The 26,233-nt window shown below is 37.4% G+C and overlaps 1 long non-coding RNA gene across 1 annotated transcript in view; it reads right to left on the bottom strand.

Moving 5' to 3' along the window:
* Nucleotides 1-1,063: 1,063 nt before the first annotated feature.
* LOC117542390 overlaps nucleotides 1,064-26,233 on the bottom strand; it is a 44,063-nt gene continuing 18,893 nt past the window's right edge. Inside the window, exons 2-3 of the long non-coding RNA XR_004568429.1 lie at nucleotides 3,137-3,192; nucleotides 1,064-2,753 (exon numbers count right to left, since the gene is read on the bottom strand). This is a non-coding gene — a long non-coding RNA (uncharacterized LOC117542390). The remainder of the gene's footprint in view (nucleotides 2,754-3,136; nucleotides 3,193-26,233) is intronic.

Raw genomic sequence — 26,233 nt, 5'->3', positions numbered from 1 at the left:
CAGTCTGCCTTGCCATGTTTAAGGTATTAGGAGCAGAGGAGTTTCTATTTTTAAAACCAAAAGGCAAAACCCATTTCCACACCGTGTCCTGTATCTGACCCACACACACATCAGGCCTATGCGTCATTATCATTAATGTCTCAGTGAGTGTGAGGGTTTAGCTATGCCATCTAACTGGTCATTAAAAAACCAACAGTGTGCATATGAGTAGGAGTGTATAGAGGGAAATAATAGAAATGAACAATAATAATACTCAATCATTAGCTATGTTTATTCAAGTTGAATTTCTGATAGTTTGGGTTTGCACCTGCATGTATGAGCTGGTGAGCCAAAAAGCAGCAGGATTTGAAAATAATGAGCGCATAATGGGACATAAAATTAGTTAAAATGCTGAATAGATGGAGCAGGAAAACAGATGGCAGAAATTGTCCTCTTGTCTGTCTACGGATTATTTAGCAACGCAATGACTCGAGGAAATTAAGCCAAGTGACTACGCTTGGAGCTTTACATTGATATTAACAGGCAAAAACTAATTAACAGTTGTCTAATAATGTGGAAACTTCTGTAGTGATCATAGCGGAGGGTGAAGGCTGGTCATTGTGGATAGTCGTGTACTCTAGGTTTTTTTCACAAACCACAATAGCATTAACAGTGTTTAATTGCCTAACTTCACCCTTACATTAACAGTACTGAAAATTAAGAAACATTATATGGATACTGAACAAATACATAAGAACAAATGCTCAAGCCAAAGATCGAAGTGTCAGCTATTTAAGTGTAAGTTGTCTTTTTTAAATTAACTTCTGTGTTAAAGAGGACATACAGTATCATGCTCATTTTCAGGTTCATATTAGTATTAAGTGTCTCTACTGTGATATGTTTAAATGCTTTATTGTTCAAAAAGCTCTTTATTTGTCTCATACTGCCTGTGCTGCAGCACCTCTTTTCACCCTCTGTCTGAAACCAGAGCCCAGTCTGCTCTGATTGGTTAGCTGGCCGGCTCTGTTGTGATTGGTTAACTGCTTAGAGATGTCCCGTCCCTTAGCCTAGGGGGGGGGGGGGAGTGTTTTGGAGAGAAACTTCCTCTGGAGGGAACACAGGGATTGTAGTCTTTGCAGACCATTTAAATTCACAAAAACCTATAGAACACACTACAGGAGGGGACACCAAAAAAAGCATAATCGGGAAATAAAAAGTGACATTTAAGAAAGGGTTAGGGGTTAGGGTTATATAACCAAAACACATCACATATTACAGGTTTTCTGGATATTTGGTGCCTTTTATTGCAACATAGCTTGCCTTTTTGTTGTGAGTTTGAAAAATATCTTATTTAAGTAATATCCAGGTAAAGGAGCAAAGTTCCATTAATTTACGAAACATATTGCTCAAAACAAATTAATCAAAGTCATAAGCAGCAGAGGCTTATATTATCACCATATGTATCAAGGAAGGGTCAAGATCAAAGCACTACATTTCCCATAATGCAACCAATTACATTGTTTTATCCTGCAAGAAAAAAATCACAATTGCATCGTTAGGAATTTAGACAGATCCACAGAAGACATTATACCACTGTATCAGAGACCTTTGTTTAATTCCAGCACACCTGTTAGCGCTCTCTGATGCAAAGAGACTGTTAGTGAGTTTATTATTGATGAGCATCTGAAACACTGTTCTGCCTGCAGCATGCCACCTGTCTGAGAGAGCTGATCATTACTGCAACATCATTGAAGGCAAGAAAATGATCTTGATTAAAAATCATCCTTGACTGGATAATCACTCATCATAGACATGCAGAGGCTGTCAGTCCCCTGAGTTCATCTCTTCCGCTCACAACTTTGCCAACTATCTTATTGCTGTACGTGGTTCGACTAATGAAAACGTTATGCAGCGTTCACAGCTATAGACGGTTCAAGTATTACGCTGTTAGTCTGAAGATCTAAAGCACTGAGGGCTTTGGATTCTTTATAACAAAGGAGACGTCTGGAGGGTATGATCGGGGGAAATTAGCTGCTCTTAGGCCCACATAGAACATGTTCTGGCAGGAAGGCGCAGGCAGGGCCTCCTCCCAGTGTTTAATAAAAAAAGAAGAAGCTCCAAGCACTTTTGAAAATGTGCTTTCTGACTGGGTTTGCACCCTCGCCTTTTATTATCTATTTCTGCTTCTTTATAATTGTTTGACATTGTTTTCTCCCAATGATAACCAAATGGATGTTTATTGCCATCAACAATGTGTATGATTGATCTTTGTTATCATAGTTTCCATCTAAAAGAAATGGCAAATACAAGCTTCTTCTCCAATTTATATAGTGACGTTATTTGCTATTTTTCTGAAAAGTTGAAAAATATTAATCTTGGAGTGCTCGGAGCGGCTGCACAAAAAAAGCCAAGTGTTAAAAAAAAAACCTGGATGCAGCACTTTTTCTGGAGAAGGCATATCCTCATTGAAAACAATTGAAAAAAGACGTTGGCTTTCACAACAAGGCGCTATGTGCGCAGAGTCCCGAGGCACTACAGCCAGCATGGCAGAATAAACTTTGTGAGGGTTCATCGCTGCAGGGGAAGGCTGACTGGACCCGGCCATAGAGATGAGGAGGAAGAGAGCGCTCTGAAGAGTCAGCACTCACAAGGAGGCGAGGCAGTGCAGTGTGTGCCCGCTAACAGGAAGGCTGCATATTCTCACTCATCAGCACTGCGGGGGGGCTTGTTCTCTGTGCTGGTTATGGCGGATAGGGTCTGGAAATGGTGATCATCTGACATGTACAGTGCATGTATGAGATAAGCAGTTAGTAATCCTCACAGGGAAATGGAGGTGTCATGGCAGCAACAGCAATGATGATGAAACAACCCAAAAAAAGATCATTTACACTTTTATCTATCTACTTAAAATGCCTGTATGCCTAGAAGAGCAATTCAAAAAGTAAGCTATCTTGTTGACTACTGAGGTTTATCAATGAATTAATGAATCAAATGTATATCATGTATTGTTATAATATTCATAATAATTCACATCTGTATTATATGTACAGGTACTATTGTGTTTTTTTTTTCTTTTTTACTGTAACCTAGATTCTTAATTTGTTTTTTTAATCTTATTACCCTCTGATTTCAATACTGACATTTCGTATTTTCTTACCTTTTCTTTCCTTGGTTTCCATCCTATTCCGGCGCCGTCTTAACACCTGGATTTATCTAAGGGGTAAATAAAGATTTATCTTATTTTAATATAAATATGTCATTTAATAGTTGCATCCAAATATATAAATGTGCTTACACAATGGAAATAGAACGACGTGATTTTAAGTACAAGTGCACCAGATTCCAATTAAGTAATTATACAAAGATGTGTTTATATAACACATTAACAAGATTGTTAGCAAACTAAGGGAAATAATAACTGTGAAGACGAGCAGTTTGGAAGAGAAGATAACAGAGAAAATTGATCAAAGGATGTAATGAGAAGAAATGGCTTAATTTAAGAGTAGAAAGGGGAGAAAGGAGCGTTTGGCATGAGAGTAGAAAAAGAGAAGATAAAAAAGAGAACATTCACAAAGGGACAATGAGATGAAGATTGAAAGAGTGAGTAGGGGAAATATGGGCTGAACGAACGCTATCCATCTCAGTTCCTGTCCAGCTGCTTAGGAGGGACTGCAGTGCCACACACACACACACACACACACACACACACACACACACACACACACACACACACACACACACACACACACACACACACACACACACAAGCACACACACACACACACACACACACACACACACACACACACACACACACCACACACACACACACACACAGGCACACACACACACACACAAGCACACACACACACACAGGCACACACACAAGCACACACACACACGCACACACACACACACACACACACACACACACACAGGCACACACCAGACTGCCTATTCTGCCGATGGCTGACAGAGATACTGCAATGCAGAGAGAGATGAGGGGAGGGAGCGTGAAAGGGAGGGAGGCAGCGAACAAGGAAGCAGGGGGGAAAAAGCAAAGAGAGGAGGAGACGGGAGAGCGATGGAGGGAAAACATGAAGGAGAAGAGAAGGGCGACTGAGAAGGTGAAAAGAGGAGAGGAAGAGTTGTGAAAACATTAGGATGAAAAGATAGAGAATTAGGGAGGGGCCGGCATATGAAGAAGAGGCGAGAACTGAACGAGAGACAGAGAGATGCTGACACGGAATAAATGTGCTCCGTTAATTCAAAAGCAAACATATGGTAAAGTAAGATCACTGCCAGAGAATACCATTTAAGAAGAACTGCATGTTTTTTTTTGGTGTCACGTTAATCTATCCACATATTACGTGAACAAAAAAACTCAAGTGGACTGTACGACTCTGTTGACTTCTATTGCCCCTTTTCTACCCAACCAGTTCTAGCTCTGTGCTTGTGCTTTTCTGGTTCCGAACTGGTTCTTCTTTTTAGCCCCCTTGTGTTTCCACCGCCCAGATCCTGATTGGTGCTGCGTCATGACATCACCGTTTACGAAGCCGATTTTCTCCCCAACGCCGCTCACAACAACAATAATGGGGGTCTGCGTCAGGTCGATGAATGTGTTGCTTTTTTAAGCAACTACTTAGATAAAGATTACTTGTGGTTTCTGATTCTAAATTAGAATCCGTTTGGCATAGACTGTAGTGTGCATAAATACATTGGTCTTTGAATGGAAGTATTGTAGTCAAACATTTGCATTTATTCATAAACTTTGGTGTACATTGATACACTGTGTATTTTAATCTTTCATAATTAATATACTTAATATTTGTATTTTCAGATTGTAATGTTAAAAGCATTACACATAATATTGTTTCATAAACACTAGTGTACATTAATACACTGTTTATTTTTGGATTTTCATTATTCGTATTTTCAGATTTAAAAAAAAGTTAAAAGCATTACACATAATATTGTTTCATTAACACTGGTGTATATTAATACACTGTGTATTTAGATTCTACATCATTAATACATTATTCATTATTCATATTTTTCTAACTCAACTCAGATTTTAAAGTTAAAATTCATTACACATGGTATTATTTCATAAACTTTAGTGTGTATAAACACACTGGTGTTTGATTTAATGTATCACATTTAATACATTCTGGAAAGCTAGAAAAGTTACATTTCAATTCATAGTTTTTCGTAAAATACATTGCCCATCATATTATTTCAGAGACTCTAGAATACATTTGATACACTGTTGTTTGAACTCATGTATTACAATTAATGCGTTTTTACCAAGCGGCAAACTGTGGGGTAGAGCCGGGAAGCCAATACGGAAGTGCCACACACTGCAGTTCATATATTGGCCAATAGGCGATGGCTGCAGAAAGGAGCAATTTCCATAGACCCCATGTTAAAATGCCCAACTTTACAGCAAAAAAAAACATGTTTCTACCCCTGGCTCCATACATTTTATAATCGATATAGTTAGATTCCACCTTCATGATTATGGATCTGTGAGTGAATTGTTTTCTAACGCGACCCTTTTATTTATATTAGGTCTTAAAGTTTGTGCATAGATTAGGGCGTGGTCACATTGAGTGACGGCTCTGTCAAGTGCCTGCCACTGTTAGCTTCTTGTCTCTCTGCTAGCTGCTCCGTGAAGCTAGCTACAGGGACTCTGCCTGCTCAGCTCATCCAGGAAACAAAACTTGTAGCCGGCCGTGGTTGTTTGTTCTTCATGCTTATATATCGGACTATTGTGACTCGCTCTGCGGTTAAAACAGACGGTGCATGAATGCGGTTTTGCGGTAAGTGAAATTCGAGTGCTTTATTTATGTGTTAATGATTTTAATCGGCTACGTAATGAATGGTAAGGCTTGGGTTAGTTAGTGGCTAGTGGTAGCTACATCGGTGCTAACGATTGTAATCGTAGCCTCCAAGTTAAAATCATAGACTGTATATATATAAAGGTTAAAACTAAATAGACAAGTGTTAAGTGGGATAATACTGTTGAACAAACGGCTTCCGTTTGAGTTTGATAAAATAAGGTTACATCCTTGTAACTTAGACATATTTTATTATATAGGTAGAACTGTATGCATCTAAGGTTAATTTAAATTGGCTATGCTCAAGTATGTAGACAAGCTAATGTCGAAGTAGTGTATGTGAAATCAACCTCACAATAAGATGTGTGTATATTACAATTATTAATGTCATATTTCAAGATGATTACTTAGATATTACAATATGGTTGGTTGAGCTGCAGTTCATTATTGAGCTTACACGTTAATGTCACAGTCATCTGAAGAACGAACCCAAACCTTGTTGTTTTTATTAATTGCATTACCAAATGGGTATCAAATAAACAGTAAGCCTTGGTAACACAATTTCCAAAGTTACAGTAAAATAAAAAGGACCCTGACTCGGACAATACACAATCCAACATGTTCAACAGAAGAGAATCAGTGATATTGTTTGTACACATGGTACTTTACATATATATCTGTTTGTTTAAGGTGTCCAGGTGATGCAGACAGGCTGGACCAGAGAGTGAGAGACAGAACTGGACTCCTCACAGCAGTGAACTTCAGCACAGGTACAAAGACTCTTTTTTCATACTGTACAAAGAATCAAGAAAGATATTGGTTTAAATGAATGAAGTATTGACTTGAATACACTGATATACATTCCATTAAACAATACTAAATACTAGATCACCTACACATCAGTTAAGTTGAGGGTTTTTTTCCATGCAAAAAGTTACATTTAGATATTTAGCAATATGACTTTGTCAGCTTTCTAATTTAATGTATTGAAGGCAAAGATATTTAACACATAGTGAGAACTGCTACTATTTATCTCTCAATATTGTCTGTAAAAACGTGGTAAAAGTGATTCTTTCAGTGAGACAACAGAGCAAGCTTCTATAGCTGCACTACGTTTTGATAACAGTTAAATATTATTTTGATAATAACATATATTTCAATGTTGATGAACTTCATACTGTTCATTCATAATCTGATTGTCTTTGTAGCTCACTGTTGAAATAAAATAAAAACATTACAATTACAAAATAATTATATCTACAGCCCCTAAACACACAAACACACTGCTTTCATAAATAACACACTTGTTCTGCAATAATATGTTTTATGTTTCCTGTCATTTTTGTTAGGAAAGGACATGCCTGACAGACAGGACATTTTCTCCTTCTCTGAGGGTCAAGAAGAACATCCAAGAGGAACATTAAAAGCTTGATGTTATGAGATTATAAGACCAGTACAGGACATTCACTAAGAAACTACTTTTATTGTAAAAACAGTCAGCTGATCGAATGCAGCTATTTCCACATCTACACTCCATCAGCTGATTATTTCTATTTGCCTCACTTTATGAGCTTCACAACATGTACCTTGTTTTGCAACGTCACAAATAAATGGGGCCAATCTTCAGTCAGATGTGAATGTGTAATCTAACATTTTCAGTAAGAATAATGGACAAAAGGAGTGCAAATACATATACAATTTATTGAAATGTGAACCAAAAGCACATATGGACAGAAGGTGTAAACCTATTAAATATATAAGTAAACACATTTTGTCAAATAAAGTGACCGACTAGGCCTGTGCAGTTGGTATCAGCTGTGCCCAGCATGGGCTCCTCCATCAGGCCTGGTCCTCCTCGCAGAGGAAAGACCCTCAGTCCTCCTCGCAGAGGAAAGACCCTCAGTCCTCTCCAAACCAACAGACAGGACGTCCATCACACAGAGGTTTCTCCCTGAAGTCTCTGCAGCTCTCTGGACACCAGACTGTCTCAATCCGTCCACACTGAATATGAGAGGGGGAAAATGAAAATAATAAATGCTTTAGACAATAAGAAACATAAAGTTGACTGTTGAGTTGCTCAGTTTTTTTAGATTGTCAATACTATTACTGTATAACTAATATCTCAGGTTAAGAGGCACATTCAAATAAAGATTGGTCTTTAAATACATTTTGTCTTTTGAATTGTTTGTCTAAAGTCAAGGATCTATAACTGGTACTTAGTTTTAATGATACAGTCTGGTTATTATGCTGTTTGGAGGAGGCCTCACAGGTAAGAGCACTAACTAGCTACCATCACATGTACCTTAGCTTGACTTAAATGTATTAAACGTGTAATTAAGTGATATCAAAATATAAATAACTAATGTCATGCAAACATATTAATATTTGCTTGATTCCAGTGTTGAATTTAGCACAATTGCATACAAACGTTAAGGGGTTTTAAGATTCTGAAGTATTATGCTAAAAGCTCAATAACTTAGATTATTATTTATAGTTTCATGTCCGCTTACCTTAGAAACGTAAAATGCGACGGCAGCGTGCAGATGGGGAGCATGTTAGCTTAGCTTGGTAGCTTTAGCTAGCTCTGGAACTTTCAGCTCGGTGGCAGGGGGTCCCGCCTCGGCTCCGCCTCTTTGCCCTTATTTGGAGCGGGCTGGAACAGGCGGGAGTTGAACTCTGACGTCACTGTCGAGCCGTTAGTGGCCGACTCCGCCTACTAAGGGCTTCACGGCAACTCTGCAGAATCCTATGGGTGACGTCACGGACCCTACGTCCATTTATATATACAGTCTATGGTTTTTACATTATAAATTCCATTTGATTTCTAACAGTTAAAAGCACACACATAAACATTTTCAGAAAACTCTAGTGGACACATTGAAGCATTACACATATCATATTTTCTATAAGGAGTACAAAGGTACTATTCAATGGTTTAGTAATTCATCTTTGATAACTTAATAATTCCATCCAAGTATTTAAGAAATATGCTGTTAACAGATTCCAAGTCAAGAGCATTCTCAGTACCAGGCTCAACTGCAGATATTAAGGAAAGGATAAACATAAGATCAGTTGCTATAACAAAGCCCAGTGAAAGACAGAAGGCATGGAATCAAATAGAGGAACTGTGAAATCAGTGGCAAACGAGAGGATTGATTCCAGCAGATGATCAACCAGGACCAACGAAAGCCCATAGAAAAGCTGTAATTGAATATGAGAATGGAGAATACCCAAGAAAATGCAAGGATGAAAGCCGGACGACCCTCTTGGTATGGATCTGCAAAAAACGCTATGAACAAAGCTGAAACAAGAAAAACAAGAGTTACAAGTCTACTACTCCATCTAAAATAGTTTAGCTAGTTTAGGATTGACAAGCAGCATATATGTGGTTTAAGAAGCAGATCTACCAGTAAAGGAAGACAGTAGAAAAAGAGGCTGCAGTTATCCAAACTCCGAAGCTGTATCCAAGCCTGACCGAAGCGCCACCTCCCTACATGTCAGAGAACAACCCTTTTTCCCAACCTTCAATTCAAGCCCCAACTTTTGGTGTTCTGGGAGGAATATTGGATTTGGAGGGAATCCCCACAGCTAGAAGTGTCAAATAATTGGAGTATGAGGTGAGAATCCTAACCCGTAAATCCAACCAGCTGATTGAGGAAAACAAACGCAACAAAGAAATGAATGATTTGGCAGCATCCATGAGAGACTCCCAATTTCGACAAGTGGGTTTAGGAGCGTTAGAAACACCCATGTCATTCCAGTTACCCAGGAGGAACATGCCCATTAGAGATGCAGGACCACTGACAACTCATGCAAATCAAGCCGAGCCATCTTTTCTTGATCTCCAGCAAAAAGAAGACCAATAACTCAATAAAAGTACAGAAGAGTGACACATGGAAGAGAGACACAAGGAGGAACAAGAACTCATGAGAGAAATAGAAGAGAGACGCAAACAAGTGCATTAACACTGAATGTAGTATAAGAACGATTTCTGTGAAAGGAGGGAGTAAGAAATGTTCTAATACCAAGCTAATTGCTGCTATTTTTAAGAATGACATTGAAGGTTTAAACTAGAAGTTATGCACAATGAAAATACTTTTGTTTGATGATGAACCAATGTTTTTTCTGTATTTTTGACGAAGGTTATGCATTTTTCCATTTTTGATTGTATATTTTTTTATATGAATTATGTACTATGCAATGTTCAGATGAAGAACACATTGATTTCAGTATTATTTTACATACCTTGAAAGGTATGTAAGGAGGGATTGTAAGAAATTAAAATCAATATGATACTTGAATATTGAATGGATCTACCTTTTATTTTGAAAAGCTTTATTTTGAAGGACAACCTTGTTGTTTACATGATGTCACTTCCAGTTTTACATGATGTCACTTCCGGCCACACGTAACCTATGTTTTCAGCTTTTTAGAATGTATCAAATAAAAAGTCATGAATGAGAATATGAGGAGAAAAGGCATGTGGGGTTATACAACAAACACACAAAGTCTAAATCCTCTATTTTTGCGATATTAATCACAGAGGAACAAAGGGGAGGAATACCCGCCCATCGTCGAACATATACACACGCAGCACGGAGACTCGGCTTCTCTTCTTCTAGTCTAGTTTCCACCTAGTTTTACAATTTGTACCTAGTTTACCACCTACAGTAGTTGTTGAAAAGTTATTGAAATAAACATTTCAATGTGATTCAATGAGTGAGTCCGTAGTTTAGACATTGCGACAGAAATGTCAATGTGAAGGACTCACTAGCCGACTAGCTAACTATCGCTAAAAACCCTCAAAGAAACTTGGCGGCAAAGATATTAGCATTCCCAAAGTTGAATGAGTTTGGTGAAATTGTATGCACAATACAGACATAGTTAACATAGTTGAGACAGTTACTGTCAATCTGCTACACAAGCAAAATATATAATTAAATACCATGTGCTATGGAACGTATAGTTGATTACATTAGCTTAGTTGCTCGGAAGTAATGCTGCTGCTAACTTCAAAAATAAACATAATACAAAAGTAGTTATACAGTTTGTCTGACGATGATAGGATCAGACAATGCATTAACTGGCAGGAAAAACAATGCACATGCTGACGTATATAAATAACACAAATAAACCTGGCTGTGCTACCAAATATATTAACTAGCAAAGTTTGGTGACACAGGAAGTGGATACGTAACGGAAATATGTTCATTCTCACAACACAAGGTGGTGCTACCACAGCTTAACAATAGAACATACAGTATATGATAAATTAACTATGAGGGCCAGAACAGTCAATACCAACTCGGTAATATCCACAACAGCGAGAAACTATCCATCCTCTTATTTTAATGTCCACTGTGTTTGTTTTGGCTATTACTGAAAGACAACATTAGCAAACGCATTTCTTTGTGTTCGTCCCTAGACAGAAGAACAACAGTTGCCAACACAAGTTGACACTGTTATATAAATAGTTGCTCAAACATTACCTTTAATTAAAATAACTAATTAATAAACTCTGACTGGAGCAGATGCGCACATAAACACAATCGCAGTCACTTAAAACCAGAGCTAGGTCAACGACGCAGCAATTAGCGATTTCACACACCATCACCTTAATTAGAGTGGAGAATAGGGACACAAAAAAGTGAACACACACATTGATGCCCTCACAATGACGCAGAACAAAACATTAGTATCTGTTTTATATGACCAAAGATGATAAAATTATGTTGGGAAAACTGGGTGGAATAAAAAGAGAGCACAACAAAACATGGGAAACAGGAATGGAGGGAGGGGGGTGAGCTGTGAGCTATAATAAAGGTGCCCACACCAGGCACAGGAAGTCACAAACCTACACGGTAATGAGGGTCTGTGTTAATTGAGGGTAGTAATTAATCAGTCCTGCTGCTAAATAATCCATTTCAAGCCTCTGTGTCATTCTGTCATAATATAGGCTTTACAGTCACCCACCCACACCCTTCACACACACTGCAGAGAAACACAAAAGCGAATAAATGTTGAGTCGCAATGACACATCTTTTCATAATTAAATAAAGAAGAAGCTATTAGTCCCCAACACACAACTTAGTGGACACTCTGCATTTTGTCAGAAACAACTTTTAAATTGTAGCAACTCTTGGAATTAGCAAGTCTTCATCTATTCTTTAATTTCTTACAAAACTAACTCTCTGTATGAATGGCTGATGTAGATTTGAACACAATGTATCTCTCACTAATGTCGGCTTTTAATATTCAGGGTGAAGACAACCACACTATGGTAGTCTACAACTTTAAGAGACTTGCAGCCTATAGGAATCCACCTTTCATGCACACATTGAATTTGCGCCAAAAAGCGGAAACGTGGAAAAATAAGGATAAGCAAATAAATTAAGCGTGTAACGTCCATTCGAGCTCCGAAATAACGAAATAAAAACATGTTATTTTAATAATGTTAAAACATCTTGTTTCGCACCTCTTCTTCTGCAATTATATCATGGTTCTCCGAAAAATTGCCGCCACCTACTGCTTATCTAGATATCTTGATATTTTAAAAAAAAATTGGTAGAATTGGGTATACAATTGAATGTTAACCTGGCTTGACAGCAGAAGTAGTACTGTAATATGTTGTGATGTTTAAAGATTTTCTCTTTTTCTTCCCAACGGATCACATTGTCGAGGTCATTCATCCAATGGATATCATCGATTTAACCGTGGCTATAGAGTGGTGCAGTGACGCATCCTAAAACCCGGAAGTAAGCTGCGCATGGGTTCCCTCCAGTTCCCTCGACAAAAAAGCAATGCAATTTCTCCATAGGATTTAGGAAAATAGCTTGAAATAAGGTCTGTGTTTGACACACATTTACAGTAAGAGACGGATCACGTTTTGTTCAGTCTCCACAAGTCTACCCTACTTTTATAATTTTCTAATCGTAAATCTAATCGCCAGAAGCAAAATGCTAACGTTATGCTATAAACGAACTACAGCAAGGTTGCACGACTTCAACGTCACGCCAACTTAAGATCGATATTCAAAAATACAGATTCTAAATTGTTCAAGTTGAAGCGTTTGTTTGAACAGTTTGCAGGAGGCAGGAACTTGCTTTCAAGCAGAACAGGAGTAAACAAACTTAGCGGGAGTGTTTACGTGTTTGGTGTAATGACGTACAACGGCCTCGACAACTTCTGTAGTCCTATTCAGCCACTTGTTAACAACCATCGTTTTTCAGACACGTCAACTCTTCAGAAATCACCAGTGGGGTCACTGCTGATGTATTTCATGTTGTAGAACAAAACGTGATCCGTCTCTTAAATGTGTCTCAAACACAGACCTTATTTTGAGCTATTTTCCAAATTCCTATGGAGAAATTGCATTGCTTTTTTGTCGAGGGAACCGGAAGTGGTAAAATGCTAACTTACGTCCGGGTTTTAGGATGCGTCACTGCACCACTTTATTGAAACTCAAAATAACTGCATCTGTTTTTTATTTTGTACTTTTTTCAGATCGAGCACACACAATAAAATACAGTGTACAGAGAGTATGTAAAACATTGTTCTCCATAATAAAAATAGATGTACATACTGTAGGTCTCAGTTGTCTGTCAGGAATGTGACAATGTTAACAAGTATACATTTACTGTATAAAACCTTATAAAAGTCAGAATATTAAATTGATTACTAAAATAGAGATTCATCTCTATTTTGTATCATTTTTAAGCAAAAAAACCCCAACAAGGTTGACTTATACTGCACTTTTTATTGAAGGTATTGTTTTTACCTCTAGCCCTCTCTTAGAACTTTACATTGTGCTTTTTTCCCTCAAATTCCTGATATTGAGTTGGATTATGAAGGATTCTCCAACACTATCAGTCTAACATCATCTCAGAATCATTGAGAGCATGCTGACAAAAATAAGTATTTCACTATTTGAGGCTGTCAACTATTGTTAGAAATGGACTAGAAAGTTTGATTCGATAGATGTCAAGACTTTGAAGAACGAGAAATCTTCATGGAGACAGATGTTACAGAAAGCAGATGGGGAAACTTCTTGAAATACTTTGAAAGTGTCACTGTGCTGTACTGTACCATGTGCAATATCCCATCACAGCGGGGGACATCTCGGCACAAAACTGTTGTCAACGCTGGTGCATTATATAACAGATAATGGAAATCCTTTAAATAAACAAAAAGTCATTGTAAGACAACGTGCGTCAGAGCAACCCTGTCTCCTAAAAATAACGTTCCCACAGAACTAAACTGCATTCTCAATTACGTTTAGCTAGAAACGTATTTTCTCCCACGTTACGTTCGTTATGAACGTATCTCAAATACTTTTATTTTCTACATATCTTGGAGAAACATATTTTCTCCCACGTTACGTTTCTTATGAACGTATCTTCAATATGTTTATTTTCTACATATCTTTGCCATTTATTGTCTTGCTTATAATAATGATAATAGTCATTTATAAATATCATTTTAGAGCACACATTTTAAATCAGTAGGCGAGGCTGTAATTTCGCCAGCTGTTACTCTCATGAGCGAGGCAGAAAATAATAGTTTTAACATGCCAAAAAGCTGCTGTGTTGTTTATTGCACCTCAAACATTGAAACAAATCCAGAGATACGTGTTTCTGTACTTCCTCTAAGAAGAAAGGACAGTAACAGAAGATCTCTGTGACGCCAGATGTGGTGTTGTTAATGCGATATGATATCCAGTTTAGGATGGCCGAAGACACTACACTACCCATAATCCCCAGCTATCGTTTGGGACTACAGTCCCGTTGACAAACCCTGTGATTAATCTTCAAGCTCTGGGATTGGATGTTGGAGTGGCAGTGCGCCAAGGTTACGCCGAGCGTCAAGCTCTTTGAAATGGAACGAAACCACGGCAGACTATTCAAAACTGGACTCGAACGCCCCCCGAGAAATACACATGCTGGCTATTGTGTTTCGCAACATGTTCTCTATGGCACGTCTCTACTGGGAATTGTAGTTTTAAAAGACGTTTTCGTTTTCCCCAAAATTAGAAGTTGACAGTATTAAACTGTGTACAGCCCTGGAGGTTTAGGCGATAGGAAACAAATTGGTGTGTACACATTTAAAACATGTAATTACTACATGGGTGAAAATCGCTTGTATCCATAATGGGCAGCATTAATATATACCCACACGACAGCTCATTGTTACTTTGTAATTATACTCCACTACAATTCAGAGGTTAACCTGGTATTTTTACTCCACTACATTTAGTTTAGTTACTTTGCAGATTCTGATTAATGATGTAAAATATAAACAACCCTTAAAGCAGACTTTAGTTACACCTGAGTAAAATTCAGGGAAAGGTGATTGTCAAGTGCCAACAATCAGGAGAGATATTTGATAGTTGGTGCTTGAGAAGACTAAACATTTATCTGCAGATCTCTATAAAGTATATCCATTACTCGTTATTGTCTACTAATAGTGAATTAAAAACTGTATAATGGCTATTTTGCACATGCCTTTCAAGATTTTAAGATTTTCTAAGGTTTATTGACATATCATATACACAACTACGGTGTAGTTATGCAATGAATGAAAAACTTGGGTCGCAGCTGAGGTTCCTCAACAGTGCATTACAAGACATCTATCAATATATGTTAAACTGTCAAATTCTGCACATTTCTTATACTATCTATATAATATCAGTTAAAATAAGTGCTTCAACATAGTTTTAGACGTTAAGTACTTTCTCAGGCTTAATATTTATCTGTAGATAGATACCCCCAAAGCTTTTTTCTTATTTGAAAGAAGACCTTAACCTAAAGTATTCTTTAATGTGTTAATAAAGGTTAATTAGTTTGTCTGTTTTGCACCTCCTCATATTAATATCTTTGTAGGCTACATCCAGCACTAAACTGTTTTATTGTAGAGATCACTACAGTATCTTCTTGGTTTTTTATATTCTATATTTCTATCATTGACCTTCTACTTTCCCCCTATGAAGATATGTAGGCCTACTCTTAATATTGTTTTCATCAAATAACATTATTCAACAAAAATAACATTATTCAACAAAAATAATTCAATAACGTGCTTTAACCACTAGGCGGTGCACACAAGGTACACACAGCATACTAATAATAACTTTGAATTATTAGTGTAGGACACTTATGTATGTATAACATCTGAAGATGTGTAGTTTTATTCATGTTTTTACATAATTTTACAGGATATTGCTATACTATTTCTCATGTTTTACTTCTACACATTAATATCTGATTTGTAAAACATCACAGACAGAAAGGCATATCCGTCATTTAATGGTATGCTATTGAAATTGTGATTCCATAGATGTGTCTCCCATCACCCAAATCCCCTGACTATTCTCTCAACTCAGTATTTACATTCTTATATTCAAAGAAAATCAGGTTCTTGGGTAATCTGTTCAGTGGGTTTGTGGTGTGTTTCGCTCGAAATGTCCCTTATAGGCCTACGTCTGTTTCCGGTGACTTTATTTACGGCTAAAAAGCCCAAGATTATAGAATTTAAACGAATAAATAAAAACAAGGATAATTGTGTGTTATTGTTGAGTAAATAACAGTGTGTTATTTAGAAAAGAATAACAAATTAGAAGGAAAAGATTTTTAAAAATACAGATTTCAGTATTTTGAGGCTCTAAGCCCCATTTATTTTCCTCACAGACGGGAAAAAAAGTCTGACATTATACGATTTAAAATAAAAACAAATAAATCAAAAGATAAAACACTGGCATGTAATTTACGTTACAATAAATAGAATGGTTTTGAATAATAGATGAGAGTAAAATCTAAGTCACTTTACAGCCCCGCCCACTTTTGGGGAAACCAACGCTGTCATTTGAATGGCGATCAAGCCTGAAGCCACAGAGCTCTTCTGTTACTGTCCTTTCTTCTTAGAGGAAATACAGAAACAAGTAACTCTGGATTTGTTTTAATGTTTGAGGTGCAATAAACAACACAGCAGCTTTTTGGCATGTTAAAACTATTATTTTCTGCCTCGCTCATGAGAGCAACAGCTGGCAAAATTACAGCCTCGCCTACTGATTTCAAATGTGTGCTCTAAAATGATATTTATAAATGACTATTATCATTATTATAAGCAAGACAATAAATGGAAATGATATGTAGAAAATAAACATATTTAAGATACGTTCATAAGAAACGTAACATGAGAGAAAATATGTTTCTATAAGATATGTAGAAAAAAACGTATGAACGTATCTCAAATACATTCATAACGAACGTAACGTGGGAGAAAATACGTTTCTTGCTAAACGTAATTGAGAATGCAGTTTAGTTCTGTGGGAACGTAATTTTTGGGAGACAGGGTTGGTCAGAGCTGGTTACATTCTGCCTTTGCTTGGGACAGGTTGGGTTGCTCTGCAGCGTTATGCTAAAGACCTACAATATAATTTAATTGGCTACCAATGTGACAAAAATAACAACCTGAAACTGTCTCAGTCAGAACAGAAATTCCCAGAGAACATCCTGTGAGACTCTCTAATGATTCAGTTTGCTCTTTGTCAAAGTTTTCAAAAACTTTCCCATGACAATGTAATAATGTCACAATTCATTTAAAGCCAGAACATTCAGTACACTTTCAGAAATGCAGAGAGAAGGGGCTGCTACAAGGGCACTTCTAGTGTAGAGGCAATTATAATGATTGTTTTCCTTTAGCTTAATAGATGTATCACTTAATGCAAGGTAATGAAATAGAGTGGACTTTGACACTGAATAACAAATCCTAGTAACAGGGTTCGTTTTAGCAAAGCTCCCCAATCTGCTACAGCAGGACCTTAATATATTTGCTACATATGCTTCAGGCTTTAAACACAGTTTTGCATTACTTTCATGATTATTTTTCTCCAAATGAAACCACAAATACCTATTTCAAGTTAAAGCACTAATCAATATGTTTTAAGTAACACCGGGCAGAAGTGTAGAGTTGTTTGTTAGAGTGCATGTGCATAGTTAAGTTGTGTGTTGTTTTTTTAAGATAGGGCTAGGGTTAGTATGTCAATTACGACTCTACAGCCAAAATAAGCCAAATATAGGAGTCAGTTGTCTATAACTTGATTATTCTTTAAATGAATGTAGGTGTGTTGCACAGATTGAAGTGTTGGGTTAGCATGTTCGTTACTTTCTTTCCCTCATCAAATTCGGGATTCCCCCCCCAAAATGTACCATGTAAAACGAGGCAGAGGAGGGCCGCAGCATTATCGGCTGGAGGAGAAAGGAGGACGGATTTTTTTACATGTGCACAAGATGACAGAAATGTGAATAGTTTTTGGCAGTTAGAACCCATAGTGATATTATATATCTTAAGGTGGAAATGCAGACTTAAGTAGAATAGGAAAACCCCAAATGAAAATCAAAGGAGGAAGGATTGAGACGGGAAGAACAAACCACTACAGATGGCTAGTGATCTAGTGATTCTAGAGATATAAAAAAGGATAAGACATAAAAATGCATAACTGAAAACCCTAATAGAATACATGAAGCACATATTAAATGAGGTTGCCAATGCAGTCACATTGACCATGATGCAATGAATGAGGTCCCAATAGGCCTGAATTGACTAGTTCAGTCAGACAACTCACGTGTTTCAACTTTCTTCATATGTTTATTATAAGCAGCATATCGTTTGAGTTTGGCGTCTAGGCTCGGGCCTCATCACTCCACAGATTTACAAAGAACATTGAGTGATGATTAGATAACTATTCTCCGAGCCTACAGGTGGAAGCTGGGGTGGAGCGGGGGTGGTGGTGGGGCAGGCGAGCAGCAGCAACATGAAACACAGCAGCAGGAACATGAACACAGCAATAGCAAGTGAACACAGCAGTGGCAGCAGCAGCAGCATAGCGAGGCAGAGGCAGGAAGACCTGGCAGCTTGAATAGAGCGGCATGTTTAGGATAATGTGTTTGGTTGGTTGTAAGAGGGACGAGGTGCGTCACGTGTTAATGTATCATTGGTGCTCGAGTTGACTGCCTGAACTAGCTCGCAGGCTTTGCCCCATATATAAGGAAAATTAGACTTATGAATCCCTGTAAAAATGATGTGTCCTTAATACCAGAGTCAAATCAGGTCGTAAAGCTGAAGTAGAACATAGGTCAGAAAACATACATTTCTCAGATTAAAAAAATAATAATTTCAATACACTCCTCAAGGCTCCATCTTGGGGCCTCTTCTCTTTAACATCTACATGCTACCACTGGCTCAGATAATGAAGAACAACCAAATAAGTTACCATAGCTATGCAGATGACACACACATTTACGTGACAATTTCACCAGGAGACTATGCTCCAATTCAAACACTGAGTAAGTGCATTGAACAAATCAATGACTGGATGTGTCAGGACTTTCTCCAATTAAACAAAGATAAAACTGAGGTAATGGTTTTTGGAGCCAAGTCAGAACGTATAAAAGTTAGCACTGAGCTTTAGTCTGCAATGTTCAAAACAACAGATAAAGCCAGAAATCTAGGTGTAGTCATGGACTCTGACCTGAGTTTCAACAGTCACATTAAAACTGTTACTAAATCAGCCTACTATCACCTAAAGAATATATCTAGGATTAAAAGACTGATGTCACAGCAGGATTTGGAAAAACTTGTCCATGCTTTTATCTTCAGTAGACTCGACTACTGCAATGGTGTCTTCACAGGTCTCACTAAAAAATCTATTAGAAAGCTGCAGCTGATTCAGAACGCCGCTGCTCGAGTCCTCACTAACACTAAGAAAGTGGATCACATTACTCCTGTTCTGAAGTCTTTACACTGGCTTCCTGTGTGTCAAAGAATAGATTTCAAAATACTGCTGCTGGTTTATAAAGCACTGAATGGTTTAGGGCCAAAATACATTTCTGACCTCCTGCTAAATTATGAACCATCCAGATCTCTCAGGTCTTCAGGGACTGGTCAGCTTTCTGTCCCCAGAGTCAGAACTAAACATGGTAAAGCAGCGTTCAGTTATTATGCTCCAAATATCTGGAACAAACTCCCAGAAACCTGCAGGTCCGCTACAACTCTGACCACTTTTAAATCCAGGCTGAAGACTTTTCTTTTTGTCGCTGCTTTTAATTGAACTATTCATATCTTAGACTGCACTGTAACTTTTATCCATGTACTTTTTTTCTTTTAATGTTTAATTGACTGCCATGTATTTTTTTCTTTTAATGTTTATTTTATTAGCTTTTCTTTTTAATGACTGATTTTAAATGCCATTTTCTTAATCTCTTTCATTTTTTGTAAAGCACTTTGAATTGCCTTGTGTTGAAAAGTGCTATATAAATAAACTTGCCTTGCCTTGCCTTGCCTTACACTAATTTATTTTTTCATGATATTTTCAATATAGTATTCTATGACTTTTTTCATATTTTTCCGCATAAAACACTATTAATGTTCTATTACTTTTGACATACTATACTCAGATTTTTACATAATTTGACAACCAATAACCTATAATATATATATTTTTTCCAAACTAGACAATGACTTTGCTACAGAAGAGGATTAGGGCCACATGATTTTTTTTTTTGGAGGACTTGGAAAAATGTATGTTTTTTTTTTTTCCTGAGAAAAAAGTCAGAATATAATAATCATGTGGCCCTTACGGTGGCCGTGAAGTGCAAGACACCACAGCATTTCACAAAACACAACAGCATTTCACAAAACGCAACAGCATTTCACAAAACACCACAGCATTTCAGAAAACACCACAGCATTTCACAAAACACAACAGCATTTCACAAAACTCCACAGCATTTCACAAAACACTACAGCATTTCACAAAACACAACAGCATTTCAGAAAACACAACAGCATTTCAGAAAACACCACAGCATTTCACAAAACACTACAGCATTTCACAAAACTCCACAGCATTTCACAAAACACCACAGCATTTCACAAAACTCCACAGCATTTCACAAAACACCACAGCATTTCACAAAACTCAAAAGCATTTCACAAAACACCACAGCATTTCACAAAACACTACAGCATTTCACAAAACACTACAGCATTTCACAAAACTCCACAGCATTTCACAAAACACTACAGCATTTCACAAAACTCCACAGCATTTCACAAAACACCACAGCATTTCACAAAACACCACAGCATTTCACAAAACACTACAGCATTTCACAAAACACCACAGCATTTCACAAAACACTACAGCATTTCACAAAACACCAAAGCATTTCACAAAACACTACAGCATTTCACAAAACACTACAGCATTTCACAAAACTCCACAGCATTTCACAAAACACTACAGCATTTCACAAAACACAACAGCATTTCAGAAAACACTACAGCATTTCACAAAACACAACAGCATTTCACAAAACTCCACAGCATTTCACAAAACTCCACAGCATTTCACAAAACTCCACAGCATTTCACAAAACACTACAGCATTTCACAAAACACAACAGCATTTCACAAAACTCCACAGCATTTCACAAAACACCACAGCATTTCACAAAACACTACAGCATTTCACAAAACTCCACAGCATTTCACAAAACACTACAGCATTTCACAAAACACTACAGCATTTCACAAAACTCCACAGCATTTCACAAAACACTACAGCATTTCACAAAACACTACAGCATTTCACAAAACACAACAGCATTTCACAAAACTCCACAGCATTTCACAAAACACCACAGCATTTCACAAAACACTACAGCATTTCACAAAACACCACAGCATTTCACAAAACACTACAGCATTTCACAAAACACTACAGCATTTCACAAAACTCCACAGCATTTCACAAAACACTACAGCATTTCACAAAACTCCACAGCATTTCACAAAACACCACAGCATTTCACAAAACACCACAGCATTTCACAAAACACTACAGCATTTCACAAAACACCACAGCATTTCACAAAACACTACAGCATTTCACAAAACACCAAAGCATTTCACAAAACACTACAGCATTTCACAAAACACTACAGCATTTCACAAAACTCCACAGCATTTCACAAAACACTACAGCATTTCACAAAACACAACAGCATTTCAGAAAACACTACAGCATTTCACAAAACACAACAGCATTTCACAAAACTCCACAGCATTTCACAAAACTCCACAGCATTTCACAAAACTCCACAGCATTTCACAAAACACTACAGCATTTCACAAAACACAACAGCATTTCACAAAACTCCACAGCATTTCACAAAACACCACAGCATTTCACAAAACTCCACAGCATTTCACAAAACACTACAGCATTTCACAAAACACTACAGCATTTCACAAAACACTACAGCATTTCACAAAACTCCACAGCATTTCACAAAACACTACAGCATTTCACAAAACACTACAGCATTTCACAAAACACTACAGCATTTCACAAAACACTACAGCATTTCACAAAACTCCACAGCATTTCACAAAACACTACAGCATTTCACAAAACACTACAGCATTTCACAAAACACTACAGCATTTCACAAAACTCCACCACAGCATTTCCACAAAACACTACAGCATTTCACAAAACACTACAGCATTTCACAAAACACTACAGCATTTCACAAAACAACTACAGCATTTCACAAAACTCCACAGCATTTCACAAAACACTACAGCATTTCACAAAACACTACAGCATTTCACAAAACACAACAGCTTTTCACAAAACACTACAGCATTTCACAAAACTCCACAGCATTTCACAAAACTCCACAGCATTTCACAAAACACTACAGCATTTCACAAAACTCAACAGCATTTCACAAAACACAACAGCATTTCACATTGGACGGAAAGGGTATTCCTTTAGGGAGAACACATCTTGTTTATGATTGGACAGAGCCAGCCAGAGAAGCACTGCTGTGATTGGTTGTTTTTGCTGCCAGTCAAGAAATGACGCTTCGTGATTGGTCAACGCCCGACAGCAATATGTCCCAACCGGTCCCAACACATCAGACGTTAGCACACACTCAGAGCTCACAGCTGAAATGTGAAATGCTGTTGTGTTTTGTGAAACGCTGTGGTGTCTTGCACTTCAGGGCCACCGTAGACCCTAATCCTCTTCCGTATTTTTCCATATATTCAACATACCATACTGTGACTTTTTTCATAATATTTTCAACATACTATATTATGGTTTTTAAATATTTTTCAACGTAGGAAACTATGACTTTTTGCGATAATAAAAAAAAATTGACACACTATATAATGACCCGTTTGAACATTCTTTACTGTGATTCTCATTATTTTAAATAGTGCAATTTGACTTTTTAATGTTTTTGACATATCATTTATGGTATCTTGACATAAGTTGTCAGCAAGTTTATCAAGTGCTTGATTATAGTAACAACCTGATGGCCTCAATCAAAGCTTTAAAAGGTCAAATGAATGTGCTCAAGGGGTTTCTCGACAAACTGCTTGATGTGTAAATCGGCACCTGTAAGGCAATAAAAACTTCATGAGGTGATAAAATGCAAAAGTCTTGTTTACAGCTTGTTCTCTTGCCCGAGAAGCACAAATAATCAATGAATGCTGCTTTGAAGATTTCATTACATGATCAAAACAGCGATACCACGGGAGAGGAAAATCAAGGATGTTGTGATGTACAGTGAAATGTGCTCTGATGTTTGTAACACTTTGCTTCCGCCGACAGAAGATGATATAATAAACATCCATGTAAATTGAAGCTCCGAATGTCAGAATCAGAATCAGGTAGGTTGAGACGTACGAGGAATTTGACTTGGTGAAATGTGATTGGATAAAAGAGAGCACCCATGATTAACTGATTAATGCAGCTGTTGAGTGAATGAATGTTTGTATCAGCATGGGTGTCATTCCCACTGGGGACAGGGGGGACATGTCCCCCCCACTTTTCAAAATCCCATTTGTGTCCCACCCACTTTTAAATGTGTTTATTATTATTTTTTACACAAGCGGTCATCTTCACGGAGTAGCGTCTGTGTGGCACGAGCGCATCTTGTGAGAGAGAGATAGAAAGAGAGAGAGACAGAGAGACATTGAGAGTTATGTTACGGGGGTTGTTGTTAGAGATTAGTAGCTGTTTCAACAATAAGGAGAGGGAGAGCTCTTTCCTGTCGGACTTTGAGAGGCTGTGGCCGTGTCTCAATTCAGGGGCTGCACCCTTCGGAGTACGCAGCCTACGCGGTCCACGGAGGACCCAGCCCAAGTAGACCGGATAGGCTGGACCTAGCGGCCTACGAAATGAGACGGTCTAGCCTACGGAGGGCTTCGTATTTACGTCACGTGATACGCGCTGTTCGGTTGCGCTGCTCCAGCAGCCTGCTAGCAAATTAGTTTACAAGCTAACTCAGCTGAAAAGGATCCAGAATCTTTACTTTTACATTTTACATTTTTTGGAGATCACCGTCGGCGATGAATTAAAGAGGACCATGGCCAGGTAAATACGATGAAGCTGTTCCTTTACCCCCCAGTAATGTTACATTAGTAAGTTAACAAGTAAATTATATATAGCTGATGTAATTTAATCACATTATTTCATATCTAAAATAAGTCTTAATTTGTCTGTACTAATTAAACATGTTTTTTAAATGAACAAAAGCATGTTGTAGCTATAGATTGATTCTTAACAATATTAGTGTTCTAATCTTAATAGCTGTGGTTATAACAGTTTATATTCTCCTTCTTCCCCTAAACCTGCCCAGATGATGTCCCACTGACCCCAGGTCCAGCAGCACCATGACCCCCCGCTCTGCTGAAATACACAATTAAGGCGAGACACCCCAGGTGAATAGGGTAATTTTTGTAACTTAAAGGTATCAGCTAGAAATTTCTCCAGTTAATTACTTACAATAAGGCAATTGTCTTTTGTATTACAAGTTTTCTGAAATAGCATGTTTAAATATGCAAATTATCCATTATCTCATAAAATATGCACATATTTTAACACATTTCAGGAATCGAAATCTGAACTTTGGATATAGCCAGATTCAAAATTCTTGTTTCATTTTGTAGTCATATTAGTATCTAAGGCTTTTACTTAAGGGATATTGGATATCTCTTTTTATCACTCCATAAATCAGAAAATACTGTCAACAGCCCTAAAATATCCATTTTCGCCATGTTTTTAGGTATACAATGTTGTATAATTCAGACTATGAATTATATATGAACAAACCCTTCTGTAAAAGCCTTCATAATATTGATAGGAATATAACTGGAAGGTTTGGTGTATGTACGTGCTACTGAAGTTGAAATTTCGAACTCAGAGTAGGAGAAAAAACTCATTTTGAGAAAACGACCTTTAAAGATTGCAGTGAGGCGCTAGCTAAACCCTCCTGTTCTTTGGATGACAGCTTGCTTATCTACGCACTCCGTGAAGGTATTTCATGTTCAGATTCATTTTTTTTTTTTATAACCTTGTTTCGTGCAAGTGACAATTATTGTCGTCTTCTCTGTGAACGTTTTTTTCGCCGTTCTTTTGGCATTTTGAGATTTCAATTTCTAGCTGAAAGCTAACCAGGAAGTGTTTTAGCACACCACGTGACGCATCTGAACGAATCACGTTGTCAGAAATTGACACCAGCCAATGAGATTTTGTTTCTTGGTTTAAGACCCCTTTGTGCTTTCACGATTGGTTGCTGATACAAAGGAAATGACCATATTTGGATCCGATGAGATTGTGCAGGAGAGACACAGCTTTCCAGCGATACCTCTGTTGACATGGTGCACACAGCGGTCGCGGTACTTTATGTTACGTTAGAATGCTAACTTTTGGTGAATTTAGGAGAAATCTACAGACGCAAATAGACAAACTATAGTAAAATAAACACTTAAATGTGTATTTTGTACGTTTTCCTTCCAAAAGCCTGAAAGAAAACATGTTCATGGAATCAAAATAGCACAAAATCTCAAAATTGACCAGTACTTGAAAAACGATGTTTTTGCCTGCCGTGTCTCGCCTTAAACATTTTCTATGATCTATTTTTTGTATTAATAACATTCAACTGAAGACAGTTTAATGGCCTAGAGATTTCCTATTATTCCACTGCTTATGTACACATGTTGTAAAAAATGGTTAAAACCTCAGTAAATGAAATAAACAATGTGTGTACAATTACTATTTTAATTTAATTTTGTATTTTCATCTGATCACAAAGTAGAGGTAAGAATATATCCATCCCTCTCTCTGCAGCTTCATGTCTTCTATTATTATAACTTTCATCATTGAGACAGAGGAAATCAATCATGTTATTTAACATCACCGGCAGTAAAACAAATATCAGCAAAAGTGTGTTTATGGAGTTGTTTATTTTTATTAGATGTGCAGCAAGTATATAGAAGCAGCTGTTTGGGGAATCAGACAGACTCAAGCTATAATCGTTAAATATCTATTAAAATAAAGG

This window comes from Gymnodraco acuticeps, unplaced genomic scaffold (genome assembly GCF_902827175.1).
Source record: "Gymnodraco acuticeps unplaced genomic scaffold, fGymAcu1.1, whole genome shotgun sequence".
NCBI lineage: Eukaryota > Metazoa > Chordata > Actinopteri > Perciformes > Bathydraconidae > Gymnodraco > Gymnodraco acuticeps.
Note: the sequence above shows the minus strand (reverse complement) of the source record. Positions and strands in the feature narration are given on the sequence as shown.